The 16072-nt window shown below is 39.4% G+C and overlaps 1 protein-coding gene across 1 annotated transcript in view; it reads right to left on the bottom strand.

Annotated features, from left to right (window-relative positions):
• The window catches only part of SASH1 (SAM and SH3 domain containing 1), a 522525-nt gene that overhangs the window by 292646 nt on the left and 213807 nt on the right, over window positions 1–16072 (bottom strand). The window lies entirely within an intron of this gene.

Here is a 16072-nt window from a genome sequence, read left to right as displayed (position 1 = left end):
CACCCCTACACAGAGTGCAGATACAGAATTTATTTTCTTTGTTTAACAAAGTCAACTTTTTCTGATTTTCCAGAGGAATCAAAGGTGGCTAACAAATCAGATAATAACAGTATTAAAAAAAAATCCACTCAAATAACAAAAAATGAACATGAAAATGTTTTCCACAAAATTTAGGATTACAAAATAGCTGTCAAAACACCACACTAAGCTAGAAGAAGATCACTCAGCCAAAGATCTTCACCAGCTGCCTGAAGCAATTTAATGATTGGGCATGACACTCCCTTTGCTCCGCTGGGCAGTCCACAAGGTGGGTGTCAGAACAGAAAACAGCAGCAGGGAAGTTACTGATGCATGTTTAATGACAGCTCAATCATACAAGTGAAAAACGACTGTGCTTAGGGTCTTCCCTTTATGTGGTAAGAGAAATATTGTGGTAAGAGAAATTTAAAAACAATACAGACAAATCTACTGCAAATGTATTACTGCAATTAACCAGGTGTAAAAGAATGTCAGGTTCCGATGTCTGTAAAAATTAAAGAATGTGGCACTGTGGTTAAACCACTGAGCCTAGGGCTTGCTGATGAGAAGGTCGGCGGATCGAATCCCTGTGACGGGGTGAGCTCCCGTTGCTTGGTCCCAGCTCCTGCCAACCTAGAAGTTCGAAAGCACGTCAAAATGCAAGTAGATAAATAGGAACCGCTACAGCGGGGAGGTAAACAGCGTTTCCATGTGCTGCTCTGGTTTGCCAGAAGCGGCTTTGTCATGCTGGCCACATGACCTGGAAGCTATACGCCGGCTCCCTCGGCCAATAATGCGAGATGAGCGCGCAACCCCAGAGCCAGTCACGACTGGACCTAATGGTCAGGGGTCCCTTTACCTTTACCTTTAACTAAACATCATATTTTACATTTATTAGAGAGGGGGTCCTTCTGTCTAAATTGTGGCTTTTCAGTGAGAGGATTTCAGCATCAACACATTACCCTATGAAGGGAGCAGGAATTGCAGCTTCCCTCTCCAAAATATGTGTGAGCAAGATCCCAGTTCTTTCTCAGTCACCACTCATGGGTATTTTGAAGAGAAAAGCCAAATTTGTGTCTTTGTTCTTTAAAGGGTCCAGCACCAAGAGAGCTTAGATACTGTTTAATAATAGCAGCATATATGCGGAATACTGAAACAACAACAAAAACTTCCATGTTCTGCTGAGAAACAAATTAAACTAATTGGAAACTAAATGGAACAATGTCAAAAAGTAGGACAGAATTACACAGAATGTATCAGCAATGACCCATGCCCAGTTGCCTTTGAGTGGCACCTGTATATTTGCTGCCCACAGCTGAGTAACTTCTAAGGATGGAAGAAAGCCTAGCATTGTTATTACTACATTTGTATCCTGCCTACCAAGGAACTTAGGGTGGCATCCCATTTTGTCTTCACAACAACCCTGTAAGGGAAGTTGGCCTGGTTTCTCTAAACCAGCTCAAACATTCAGTGTTCACTGCCAATTACTGCTGCAAAGAGTGGTTGAACAAAAACCCATGCCTTTAAAAAAAAAGGTTGCCCACTGAATTGGAAGTGCAGCATTATTAGAAACAAACAAATTAGCAGGGAAAAGGTCGAATCACTACCCAGTAAACCTTATAAGACTTTTTGCTGTCATTAAGTCTCAGCTGAGAGCTTTATAACTTGGGAATATAATTACTGTCAGGAAGCATGCCAAAGAAGCAATCAAGGGGAAGCAGAGAGCAGGAGGCCATGTCTAAAGCCAGTAATATATTCTTCCGTTATGGCCAAAATTAGGTTGGTATTTAGTTCTGCCACAAATGGTAGACATTAAGGGTGATAGTAGATCACAGCATGACAGACACATTATTGTGTGTTCATTTTGTGTGCATTTATTAAAAGGATGGTTCTTAATCTTCTAACCACAGCAAAGAAAACAAAAACAAAAGTAAACTAGGCATTATGCTTAATGCACTGTACGGTATGTAGCAGTGTTTCTTGTTTTTCTTAATGCCGGGGTGGGATGGGAGATTGTTATCAGGATCGGAGTGCACAGGGAGGCAAGGTTTATCTTATACCTTTCCTAGCTACACTGGGAAGAGCAAATTTCAGGGTGATGGACCTTGTGGCTGGAAAAAGGAAGGGATAAATGTCCATTCTTGCATGGCTGGACGTGATATCAATACTCACACCAACTGGAATTAAGAAAAGCAAGAGATACAGCTTTGTGTTATGCATTAAACACAATGTGAAGATTCTGAACTAAGATAAATTATCAGATGTTGAAGTGAGGACAGGAGTATTTAATTTTCCGCTCATGTTACTACCACAAAAAGTCTCGATTTTTCAAAGTATGCTTCTAGCAGGTTCTAAAAGGACTGCAGGTTAACTGAAATGGATTGATGGATGACAGGACAGAAAACATTTTAGCTATTCACTGTAGGGTAGAATAATCAGTAACAAATTTAAAATCTACAAGAGAGTAATTTGCCCACACCACCAGATTGTTCCATTGGGTATGATGTTGGATTTTAATCTCTTGGGTAGAAAAGTGTATGTGAGAGGAGATTAAGACTTGAAATTTTGGGAGGAAATGTGGATAACGTAGTTTTGAGTATGAGCAAGATCACACTCAACTCCTAAACCCCAGTAATAGTGGCACTGCAACAAGGGGCAGCCCATCCCATTTTGGCACCTGAGGATGGGCTGCAACTACAATTGGCTAGAACTAGAGGCCTTGAGAGAGAAAAGAGAAGCATTCCAGTTACCAGCTGGATTGGTCTTGGTGACACAGGCTTTAATCAGACTACTGCAATAATAGGGTAGCTGCAGTAGGAACTACTGCAATATGTTCTATGTGGGGCTCTGCTGTTTTTGATAACTGGAGCTGTTTCTCAGTTAATTTGTGAAGCACATAGAGCTCTCCTTCTTTGGCGATCACTCATGGCTGAGTAAGATTGTCTTCATGAATACGGTCTTAACGGTGTGATTGTGACTGTGGAGGCTAATTCTGGATCTGCATGTCCTTCCACAGTGGGGACATAGGTTTCCGAGCAGGAGTTGATCATGGTGAGGATTTGCCAAACATGCCTTCCTCTTAGTTTGTTTCTCCCTTTCGTCCTGAGTTCTACACAGCTACCAGAGGCTGTTTTAGGTGACCTCCAGTTTCTTTCGAATACTACAGTAATATCCAATGTTAATCACACTTGATTTCAGTGGGTCTACTCTGAGTATTAGGGATGCGGGTGGCGCTGTGGGTTAAACCACAGAGCTTAGGTCAGTGGTTCGAAATGGTTGTCATTTTGATGGAGTGAGCTCCCGTTGTTCAGTCTCAGCTCCTGCTAACCTAGCAGTTCGAAAGCATGTCGAAGTGTAAGTAGATAAATAGGTACTGCTCCGGCGGGAAGGTAAACAGTGTTTCTGTGTGCTGCTCTGGTTCACCCGAAGCAGCTTAGTCATGCTGGCCACTTGACCTGGAAGCTGTACGCTGGCTCCCTCAGCCAATAACATGAGATAAGCACCACAACCCCAGAGTCGTCTGTGACTTGACCTAATGGTCAGGGGTCCCTTTACCTTTTACTCTGAGTATTACTAATGCTGAATGCCACACCTAATGCTTTAATCCATTGATATCAATAGGCCTATTGTGATATCTGAGTATATTGGATATCACACCTAGAATTTTAGGTGTGACTGATGCTTACCTGGGCAGTGTAAGGGTGTGGCAGGGCAGCAGCAAGATGCTACCTGGCCCATCCAATCCAGATAAGAGGCAGTGATGCCACTATTGGGAGGGTAATCTATGATCCTGCTCCACCATAGCAGCTATTCCTTAGCACCTCTCTGGAAATACAATTACCAGTAATCCCATTTGTTCCGAGGTTGAATTTGCAATGAAACATTTTCTCAGACAACATATGAATTTCCCAGAGATGGTCTCTAGCTGACTGTGCTGAGTGACACAGTCACCTTTTATTCCTAGGTGCCAAACTGGAGTGAAGACCTTGTGACTCTGGTCTGTTGCCCAGGCTCCTCCCCACCGCCTGCCCAAGTTTGAGCAGTTCAGAGTCGTCCAAAGTTGCCGGCTGAGGGAGAACCCAAAGATATGGTTCTCACTCTGCCCCCAGGATAGAGAGGGAGACCGCAATGAGGTGCAAATGCCACCAATTCACAAGCAGGGTAAGTGGCCATTATCATTTTTCTGTGCATTCCTAATACACATACAGACACCACAGCCTCCAATTAGATTCAGTGCAATTCAGTTTCCCTTTATGAATTCTGTAGTCTTCGAAACCCACTAGGAAATAGCTAATAACCATGTTACTTTAGGAAAATAAGTAAGAAGTACTAGGCCATTTAGGGATTCTTTTTCCTACCTGGATGTAACTTACAAAAAAAGAAAAATAAAGCACAAATACATGTTTCGTTTAGAAAATCAATGTAATAAAAAGAGCCGATGGGGAAGTGAATAAGTATTGCTATACAATTTTACAATTCTTCCCATAGGCTAAATTCTGGATTTAAGGTATCACTATAAATTACTACTTGATAATGTTTAAAATAAAAAATAATAGCTATATATTTAGCATCATAAACCCAAACACCACACAAATATATCTGCAGCAGCACTGACAAATGTCTCTTGGGTTTTCAAATTGTTCATTCAGAAGTCAGTGTCTAAGTAAGTCAAACTGTTCTGGCTGATCTGCAAAAGGACATTAACCGCTAAGTAACAATGGAGTATGAGAATCAAAACTCACCCTAGTTTTCATTTACGGCCTCCCATATTTTCTGTAATTATATTATTATGTAAAATAACAATTTCTTTTGTGCTTTTATATTGTAATTTTATCTTGTAAACCTCCCTGAGACCTGCGGGTATAGAGCCTTATATAAATTTAATAAAATAAATAAATAAATAAAACTATGGTGAATTCTCAGTTCAGCAAATAAATATGGCAGGTGATACAGCCAGGCAAACACAAGCAAATGCTGCAGAATAGAATCAAGGCCCACCAGTGGCAACACGATTTCCCAAAGTTGCCTGTTTCTTAAAAAAAACCTAAGGGCTACCTCATACTTTGGGTTGGATCTAGACTTGTTCCTGCTAGTAGAAGCATTCCTTGCGTGCAGTTCCACTTGGGAAATGTCCTGACAGCAGGGAGAGCAATACTTCTGCTGATTCTACCCATCCCTGCAGCCCCAGTACCATCTCCCACTGTTCCAAAGGCTTGGGGACACTTCACAACAGTGATGCTAAGGACTGCAGGGATTGGAGGGAAGTGGCAAAAGGTGTGCATACTGAAAGTGTCAGTATCCAAACAGTAGGAACTGCATAGACACATAGCCAATCCCCACCCCCTGGCTGTGTCATAGCTGTGCTATTTGTGTACACGCATAGCTAGAGGTCCCCTGTCTATCCCAGAAAACTGTATGCCAAGGACTATCTGATCTCCTGCCGGCAGTTTAAAAAGTATAGGATTAAGATTTCTTTTCTGTGCTCAGTGTTATTATAGTGGTTCTAAATTGTTTATTCCATTACATAAAGCAACATAATATATCTTTCAATTGTTTCTGAGACAACTGATAGTTATACATAATAGGTTTATGATTTTTTGTTTGTTTGCACATAATACAATGCTTTCCAGGTAGGCCAATAAATGTGATCTGAAATTATGAAAACATAATTTCAGGGTATTGCAACAAGAGTTTGATTGGTATAAATTAGTGCAGGTAAATACTAGTGCCTTGAGTGAAAACCCAATCAACTCTTAAGTGTTATTGCTTAGCAAGTCAATGTATCATTGCTAACCTACCACACACTGAGTGTATCCATGGGACATTAAGCAAGCCAAGTAAAACAAGGCAATCTAAAATGTATCATTCAGTAGCTCAATATCATTGCTGTCCATATTGGTTCTATGCAGTGTAGCATGAAGGCACAAGTTTTGAGGGCTGTATACATTCTTTCCTTGGATTATGCTGTCCATTCCATTGCTAAACATTAAGACCTACTTGGTAAGGGCAAAAAACTGAAGCTAAAAGCTCATTATAAATCCTTTTATATTAAATTTACCGGTCTACAGAGTACAGTGATAAGCTTTCTGACCTCAATCCCTCTGGATGTGACTTCACAAATGAATGCAACTAATGTGCTTTTTGCTTTATGGAATGTGATTCAGGCTAATCCCACAAAAAATGTGATGGGGTGAAGGTGAGGTCATGGACTACAGGAAATAAAGACATGTGGTTATAGAATACATGTGTGTGCAAAAATCAGAGCAGTAATTTAATATTAGCCTGAGAACAAAATAGGAGCAATCTAACTGGATAAAAAGTAAAAATGGGTAAACAAAGTCAAGTGGAATTCAACAAAATTGTGAACATATGTAATAGCGATGTTGTTGTTGTTGATGATGGTGATTGTTTCACTATATGGAGAGAAATAACTAATAATGAGAACAAGTAGAACCACTGTGTACTAAAGATGGAGGGCAAATCAAAGGTGGTTCATCTGCCATAACAAATGCCCTGCCGGCATCCAAACCCTGTTGTCAGCAGGGCAGAAGTCAGGAGCACTCTTGCAATCTTACAGGATTGTCTTCTCCGCCCCCATCATATGTGAAGTAGTTCCCTCCCATTGTTTCAAATAAGAGTGAAATAAATGGGCTTGAACTGTGTCAGAATGGGCATCATTCAACATCCAGTTTGGCATGTGTGTGCTTATCAGACAACTGTACAAGCACCCCATCCTTTGCAGTCAAATTTTCTTTGGGTCTCTCCAGGCACATCCCAAACCTGCCCCACTTTCAGCCCTACCAAAGGGTCATGGAAGTTGCTGTGGCAGTAGGAAGAGGGAACCCAACACTGAATCTCCACCACCAAGGCTAGAGCTCTCTTTCCCATATTCAGAGCCAGATAAACCTCCTATGATCAGAACAGAACCTTTTGTAGCCAACAAGTACCTAGGAAGTGGCCCATGACAATCCTGTGGTTAGTTGGACAGGCCAGATCCAGCTAATGGCTAGTCTTACTTTAGGTCTAGGAATATCAGCCATACATGATGTAACATAGTCTCTTGTTGATAATACGGTAACTGTTTCCTTTTCACATTGGTTCAGGAAAGAAAATTTTGTCCTATCTTACTTGTTTAAAAACAAATGTTATTTGTAGGCATGTAACATTAATTCCAACCAGCATTTAAGTTCAGTTAAGCAGAGTTCTGCTGTTTATCTTTTCCCCTTTCCTGCATCCTTTGTTGTAATTCATATAATAAGCTAAATGCATAAATACACTGAACAATATATGTCAGAATGATTAATAAATAATATGCCAACACAAAACAATGTGGCTAGGACTCAATGAACCCTGCAGTGTGGCATTTATAATATACTCATATTATAATTAAATAGATAGTATTTCTAGACAATGCAAAATCAAACAGGCATTCAAAAACTGGCAATATATAGGCAATCAGACTCTGCCATATGAAATCCAAGGAAACCTATCATTGACCTGCACCAGACTACCATACTCAATTGTTTTAATTAAAAATCAGCAGTGATCTGACAAATAAACAGCATGAAAGAACTAAATGTTAAGAGCTTTTCTTTCCTATAACTAACATGATTCATGGAATTCAACATCCTTTCTGGTCAGAAGGTCTTAGAAGACCAAATCTGAATGATATCTGAAGAACTAAAAAAAGCAAATTCAAGAAAGATAAAATCTGTAAAGCTAAATAGCAGTACAGGATTCATTAAGCATTAACTAGCTAGGCTCCCCAGATAACACTAATTTATAGAGAGAAGCAGATCAGTATAATCACTCCATGAAGAGCACTTACCACAGTAATCAAACACTCTCACAGCAGCAATGAATGAGAAACTTCCACTTACCTGAAAAAGAAAAAGAAAAACTCGTTTTAAACTAGCTCCTCAGAAGCACTATTTCAACAACAACAAAAAGAGGAAAAGGTACTTAGCTTATTTTAGCTTTGCATGATATTTTCATAACAGCAGTATGAGATACCATTCTAAGCTACATTTATTTTAATCTAAAGAGGTTTAAAAATGGTGTGCATATGATACAACAAGTAAAACAAAACACAGTCAGTTATAATGTTATCTACAATTGCTCCACAACTGGTTTAATATTTCTTCAGCTTTTATTTGTTTGTTATATTTCATTAAAATTATTCACCACTTGTTGTAAAAAAAACTTCAAAGTGGTTTATGAAAGATAAAACAGTAAAATCAAGAAAAAATTATTACAACCTTACTTGAAAACATACAAAAGTTAAGATGCTAAGATTAAAACTTTGTCAACTTTCTGAGCATCGGGGTAGGCTTGTTCAAACAAGAATGTTTTTAGTAGGCACCCAAAAGAGTATGGTAAAGGCACCTGCTTGATCTCAATAGGCAGGGAATTCCAAAGTGCAGGCACTGCCACACTAAACGATTGAGTTCTTACAAATGTGGAATGGGTATTATGTGGCATGTGTAGTAGTGCCAATTCCTCTGATCAAAGCAGTCGAGTGGGCACAAGTGGGGTAAGGCAGGCTCATATGATCAAGCCCTACACACACACACACACACACCATTGCCCAATTACACTATCCTTGTAGAAACAACAGTCTTATTCATGCATTCACTACCTGGATTAAATAAACACACAAGGACAGAGTGGGTATAAGGATGCTAGCTGTGCCCCTTACCCCCTGCTGCTTTGCACAATTTCAAGGGTGACTGTCTCCTGTACTTGTGGTCCAGAATGCTGGAAAATTAGGGTTCTATATCACATGGGGCCCTTCAGTACAGGAGGGTTCTCCACTGCACACTTTCACTTTTGAATTCATAGAAAGTGCCGTGGATGCAGGTGGAAGTATCAGACTCATGTCCACTCTCCTCCTGTCACATGATTGGTTAACCAAGGTAGTGAATGCTTGAATAAGGCTAATGACACACAGAAAGGAGTTAAGAAACAGAAAGTTGGAACCGATAGTTTAGGTCAGATACTACTTCTCAAACAATAACAATGATCAGTTCAAGTCAAAAAGCTCAACCCCCTCTTTAGTATAGGAACCATCAGGTTTTGCTTTAAAAAATAGGGCATCATAAGGTGAAACAGCATTTTCCCCCAGAGGGTTGAAAGTGGTACAGTAGAAGCAGCATTGTCTGTAGTGAGCACACCAACATCCAAGCATTGTCTCAGGTCAGATGGTTTTGCAGCTGTTTAAAAATTCTGCATACCCTGTTTGAACAGAGGCCACAGCAGGACAGAGGCTACAGCAGGACAAGTTACAGTAGTGTGCGATTATGGAAAACTGTAGCTCTCTCAAAACACTTTCAACTTTCATAAAAATGACTCTCACTAGCCATAATAGGAATCTTGAATATCTGTGGCTAGATGCACTGAATGTATCAGAGGGAGCTGCCCACATGGTCCTTATTACTAGGAGTGTTGAAACAGGTTCACAGTTCTGAAACCCTTTCAGGCAGGGCCACAAGAAAGAAACACTTTGCTCCTTCAGACTCCTGGCATATGATTTGTGGTAAGAGAAACCTGAAGTATAAGTCCAATAAAGCGACACAGGTGTATCTTTGAGCACATAAAGTGGCAGGGGGAAAATATTGTAATTAGGATGGCCAGGAAAGAGAGATATTTAGCATTATAATTATCATTCTCTGTTCTATTCAAAATATTCTTGGGACTGAAGTCCACAGGAGAACTGAGGCATCCAAGTGAAATTACAGATAAGGCAGTATAATTGATATCTTGACTATTTATATTCTCACGCTGCATTGTGGCGCAGCTGTACTTCACAGTCTGGGTATGACTTTCTGACTAAAATTGGTAGAAACACACAGCATCATATAGCTATATCTGTAACATATGAAGAAGAAGGGAAGGGAGGTCTTCACACTAAAGGTGGATGCCTGCTAAGTTCTTTCTTTGGCAATCACTTGTAGCCGAGTAAGATTGTCTTCCATAAACACGGTTTTAAGTGACTCATGGAGAATGCACACATAAAGAGGGCATTGTGCACATTTTCTGCTCAATATATAAAATCTCCCAACAGGTCTTGGGGAATGTGCATATATTGGCTAAATTTTCTACATTCTTCCTAAGCTTTTTGTACATTGTTCCTAAGCTTAATGGCAGCATGGGGGGGGGGGTGATTTCCATCAGAATTGTGGGAGGGAAGGGAAAATTTAAACATGCACATTCCCCAAGGGCTGTTGCAGATTATGTACATATACTGAGAAATGTCCACAATTCTGTCTTCATGGAAGGATTATGTGCACATTCTTCATGGGGCCTGGTGAATGTGCACAATGGCTGTTGTTCTACACATTAACCACACAAGTTGCATTCTCCTTAACATAACATACACATGCATGCACTTGGGATTTTTTTATATCTATATTTATCAATATAAAATAATATTGTGTTTAATATTATATCTGTGTAATGGAATCCTCCAGAAAATGGATATATAAAAAACCAGTTTTGTGGAGGATTCTATTACAGTGGTGTAATATTAAACATGGCTATTCAAAAGTAACTCTAAACAGAATTCCATCTTTTATCAATGCTTAGTGGAGACACCTCTGAGGGTATGGTACAATACTGAATGGAGACAATAAGATTCTCTAATCATTAACAGAAAACCTTCCTGTCACAGCTTGCTGACCAGAGATTACTAACAGCCATTGACTGAAGTCACAAGCGGCCTTGCTCATACGTAATGAAATAATCAATATAGAAGTATGTTTGCTGGGTAAGCACATGGAGCTTAACTAAGAGTCAGAAGTCCAAAATGAAAGTGCACAGCTTCCAATATATATAGTTATATGGTGTACAAAATAAATCCTAAGATTCAGATCTGGTTTACACATTCTATAGGGGCACACTTTTACAGAAAGTAAGCGAGTGAGTGAGTTATTTATAGCTATAGCTATAGGATTTTTATTCTGCCCTTCATCAATAATTCCAGGGCTTTATTACAACATGAACAATAAAATACAATAAGCAGTTGAACAATCAAAACAGAAATAAAACAGTAATTAAAGCAGCAGCAAATCATCAGCTGGAGTGAGTTGTCTCTGCATGTGATATCAGCCTTGACAAATTTCATGGTACAATTTCCAGCACTCACAGAAACAGCCATGAATGATTATCTAACACATTTCATTGTTCCCATGGAAACAGATGTGGGAGTGATTCCATGTTATTCTCTTTATAGGAGCACATGGGACACGGACACACACACACACACACACACAGGTCCATTTCTGTTTTCTCAGCAACATCAGCTACAGTTTGAACAACAACAACAACAAAATACACCTGAATACATCTGAAGAAGTGCATGCACACGAAAGCTGACAAACTTAGTTAGTCTCTAAGGTGTTACTGGAAGGAATTTTTGTTTGTTTGTTTAAAATACACCTGTAGTTTGTTAAGTTTTACTAATGTAAGCCCTGGTCTAGAAGCTTCTGCATGCAGTTAGGTGCCTTGGCTTCAAATATTCTATTTGCCAACTATTTTTCCAAACAAAGGAATACATTATATGAGAATTTTACAAAGACTCTTCCTTAGAAATAATAAAAAAAGAAATGGAAATCTATTTGCTTCTGTAAAATATAGTTCAACATTGCTCAGAAGTCCCTTCCTTTGTGTTCTCAAATGCAAGCCACTGTCTGATGATAAACTCAGATAACCTTAAGCAATAAGCAATGCAAAAGACATTAAAAATCTGACCAAAGTTGTCCATCATTAGCAAGTGATGTTATCATTCATCACTTACAATGTTTTATGTCTAGCTTATATGATAGAATATATCTGAATCATGGAATTTTCTCTTTTAAATGGATAAAGTTTCTGTATTTAGATAAGAATTTTGTTTTGCCAGTTGAATGGAATAAAAGGATTCTCCACAGCATATTTAGTCTATTAGGGAAAAAAAGTTTGCGTCCAAAAGATTTTTACTCTAACATAAAATAGATGTGCTTACTTAGTATGCACTTTCTAAAGTGCTTTAAATCTTTCTCGGTTTTTGGCCTAGCAACCAAAAAAACCCCAATTATTTTGAATCATAAAAGAATTTCAGTTTTAAGACAGAACGATACATCTCATGCGGCAGTTATATGATTCTGTTTCTTTTCCTCATTACAGAAGAGGGAGAAAGATGAATTCAAACTGTCACCACATGCTCTACCATGATTAGAGTTTCAGTGGGCCTGCCCAGTGCCCTTAAAAGGCCAGGGTTAAGTCATTTCCAGCAGATGCAGTTAACCACTCTTCCATAGGGGGCTTTTAGGCATGAAATAACCAGATCAATGTAGGCGCATAGTAGAATATATTTTTACCTTGCAAAGTATGTTTGGTGGGTCCATCTGTCTTAGTTTCCTACTTGACTTTCCCACCCAGCTCTATTTCTGAAGGCCAACAGCATTCTTCAGCAGCCATTTTATAAACATTACTTTGTCTCCAGCCATCACATTACTTTAATCATGTAAAAAAATGGGTGGTGGTTTACTTACTGGTAGATGTACAGTGGTACCTCGGTTTACAAACACAATTGGTTCCAGAAGTCTGTACTTAACCCGAAGCGTACTTAACCTGAAGTGAACTGTCCCATTGAAAGTAATGGAAAGTGGATTAATCTGTTCCAGACGGGTCCGCGGAGTACTCAACCTGAAGCGTACTTAACCCGAGGTATTACTGTATTTGTTTCCATGATGCTTTAAGGATTTCATTTCAAAGAATCATAAACAAAGGCTACAAACAATTAGACCCTAATCAACAAAAGCTATTAGGTATTATTTTAACACTGAGTGTTCTTTTCTATATTGATTCAGTACTTTGTTTTATAAACTCTTCAGAGAGTTCACCATTTCCAGCAGCTAGGATAGCTTGTTCCTACTTCCCTGCTATGATTTACCCCTCAAATTGTTAGTAAACTACTGCAATCTTGCAGCTGCTTACTGTGGAAAGGATGATAGTTGGAAGCACATGCTTTGCATTGAAAGTCCCAGGTTCACACCCTAATATCTTAAGTTTTAAAAGGGTCAGGTTGCAGGTGAAGGTGATGTGAAAGTCTAGAGAGGCATTGCTAGTCAGCAGAATCAATAGTGGGCTAGATAGACCTGGAATAAGGCAGCTTCCTATGAACCGAACTCATAAAAGCACAATGGAATAAAGGCTGAACTGTTGCAAGCTGTAGAATATGTCTCTTTCTGTTCAGTGTTGTGGGGGAGTCCTAAACCACTGAAGGAAGCAATTCCCTTCAGGCAGTATTAGCATTTGTTTATGAAACATCTGAGGAGATCCCTGAATTACTGCACAATGCTGATGAAGGGAGGGAAGCCCAATGACCAGCAGTACAATAGACTGTTCATCTATAAGGAAGCTATTCTACAAGCAAGAATTAATTTTTTGGTTCCTTAATTACAGTACAATACTATATCTACTTAGAAGCAAGTTCTATTGACTTCAGTGGGGCTTACTCCCAAGTAAGTGGGGTTGGGAGTAGAGCCTTAGCCATCCATTTTTGCTCAAGGGTATCAAAGATTATATATTTTAATCACTCAGACTTGCATTCTGAGGAAAGATTTGTGGACTGTCTCTTTTAATCTTAAAACCATTCAATATATGGCAAGTTCAGTTTTTTTGTATTCCCATCCGAACCGTTTTAAAAACAGGTTGCACCCTAAGCAGTTTTAAAACATACTATTTCTTTACAAAGATTATCAAATCTATTTCTCTCCTGAAACTGACATAATGCCTGGCTGCCTGTCAAATATTCCTGCCTTCCTAAGCTGTTTGGGCTTTTCTCACAGCTAAAATAATGAGAAACGGAGGTACAGAGTTTCTGCAAGGCTAACCGAAGGTCTGACATAGGTGTGCATGCCTTGCTATTAACTCTTTTGAAACTATGAACCTTAGTACAGCAGGTTAAGGGGACACAGTCTCTCCTAATAAACAGGCTTAAATAAATCCACACTAGGATTAGTTTGCTTTATGGACATAGCAGAGAAAATGTCTCACACTGTCAAATGCTCTGTTCTGTAAAGCCAACTAACATTAATTAAACTGCTGGCCCACAAACTCGGATTTTGCTTTGAAACTTGGCAATTGTAACAAAATTATCTACCTTATGGTGTTCACTCTTTTAAATATTTCTAATATGAAATGAATCCCTCCACACACTTGACAACTTCATCATCATATTCATGGGTTGCAAAGTTGGAACATTTCAGTGAAGGAGACCACACACATGGGGCAAAGTGTTTGCTCTGCAGTACTTGCATATATTTCCTCCCCTGCTTCCCTTTGCCGTTTATGCAATGCATCTTATGCAGAATATGCCGAAGTAAAGGTAGGAAGAATCACTTTCTGATCCTGACTTTACCCTGGACTTGGCTTTGTGAGGATGGAATGTGGAAGCAGGAAGCAGCAGGAGGTATTAATTAATTAACCAGGATTAATTAGCAGGCAGCAGAAAACAGTGAATGCAGGGGGCAAATATTCAGTCTTTAATCCTGGCACCAAGACAAAAGTATTCTCAAAAGAACTTTCTGTTAAGGTCTATTTTTAAAATAAATAGTTTTCTTATTTACTGAAAATGTATACGAACATAAATCTCCATACACTTTCCCTTTCTCTCACTCACTGACCTTTACATTAAATTACCCTTAATAGTAAATCAAATTATTATTGTGTGGGGTGTACTATGAGAGTACTATGAGAACTGAAGATTGCAGAATACAATATTGCCTAATTAAGTCTGCATTGAGTATCACTGTCTCTTCCACAAACCCTGCCCACAATTATTATTATTTTGACAAGACATTACTGAACTTATATTTAAAGGCAGATTCAGATCCAAAGTTGCTTGATCTTACACTGCCAATTATGTAAAATATCTGCCTATCCCAATTTTAACACCCTTTTAGGCAGCACTAGGAAGTGTCACTTAATAAAATGTGATTCCATTTAGACATGTCTAGGACTGCACAGGGTTAATTTCTTTATTGGCCACATTATCAATTTTCATATCGGCTTTAGAGTTCCACTTATTCATTAAACATTATTCCTCATAAAGTTCATTATGAAGTGACCACACTTGAAACTTGTGTTCCCTGCAGAATAGCATGCTTGTGTGTTTTTCAGAGAAGTGACTTTGAAAAGATTGCCAATGGGAGGGGTAATGCCAATGGGTATGCCAGCCTTTTTTCAACCAGATCTTTTGGATTCTAACTCCCATCAGCCCAAGCAAACACATCTGTGATGGCTGGAGCTGATGAGAGTTGAACTCCAATATATCTGAAGGTTGGAGACTATGATATTATAATGGGTCCTTGTCTTTTCCTGTACTTCTTTCCTGAGCACTGAAGAAAGGCAGGGATTCTCGCCTGGTGTGTTGGGACTTGTTAGCAGATCCGGTTCCTCCCTCTTAGGGAGATGGTGGTCATGGCAAGAACAAATTTTGGTTGTCTTCCGAAACAAGAAGGGGCGCTGTCACTTTACTGAAAAGAAAAGAAAAATCAGCCTCTAATAAAAAAGGGAAACCAGAAAGATTGAAGCTAGGGAACTAATCTATTCCCTTCCCCCAGGGAAAAGAGCTAGGGCTATAAGCAGCATTTTTATTCTCAGAATTTTCTGGTGGGAACAGTGGAAGCAGGCACCAGAAGTTAGTTGTTTGCACCTCCCCAGCAGTCAGCAATCCATTTTGTCCAATAGGTAGCCTTAGAAGTGGTTGTGATCTAGAAGCACTGAGCAACTTAGAATCAATGTCCTGTTAAATGCTGATTGGTAGTGCCTGCAAACTCCTTTTTGGCGCACCCACAACTTCATCTGCACAGGTGGGTGGTGGCTTGCCAAAATGGCCTGAAGGTTCAGAGGAAGTTTAGCTGGCCTAGTTAGATCTACAGCCTCCCCATTCCAGGCTTAGAGTGACCCAAGATAGAATTGGCAAGCATGTATTTGGAGGGGGGGGGGAAGGAAGGAAAAGGAGACAAGTAGCTGAAGAGGACAGATGAAATAGAAGATGAGTGTCTAACTT

The sequence above is a fragment of the Zootoca vivipara genome, chromosome 3 (assembly GCF_965207765.1).
Source record: "Zootoca vivipara chromosome 3, rZooViv2.hap1.1, whole genome shotgun sequence".
NCBI lineage: Eukaryota > Metazoa > Chordata > Lepidosauria > Squamata > Lacertidae > Zootoca > Zootoca vivipara.
Note: the sequence above shows the minus strand (reverse complement) of the source record. Positions and strands in the feature narration are given on the sequence as shown.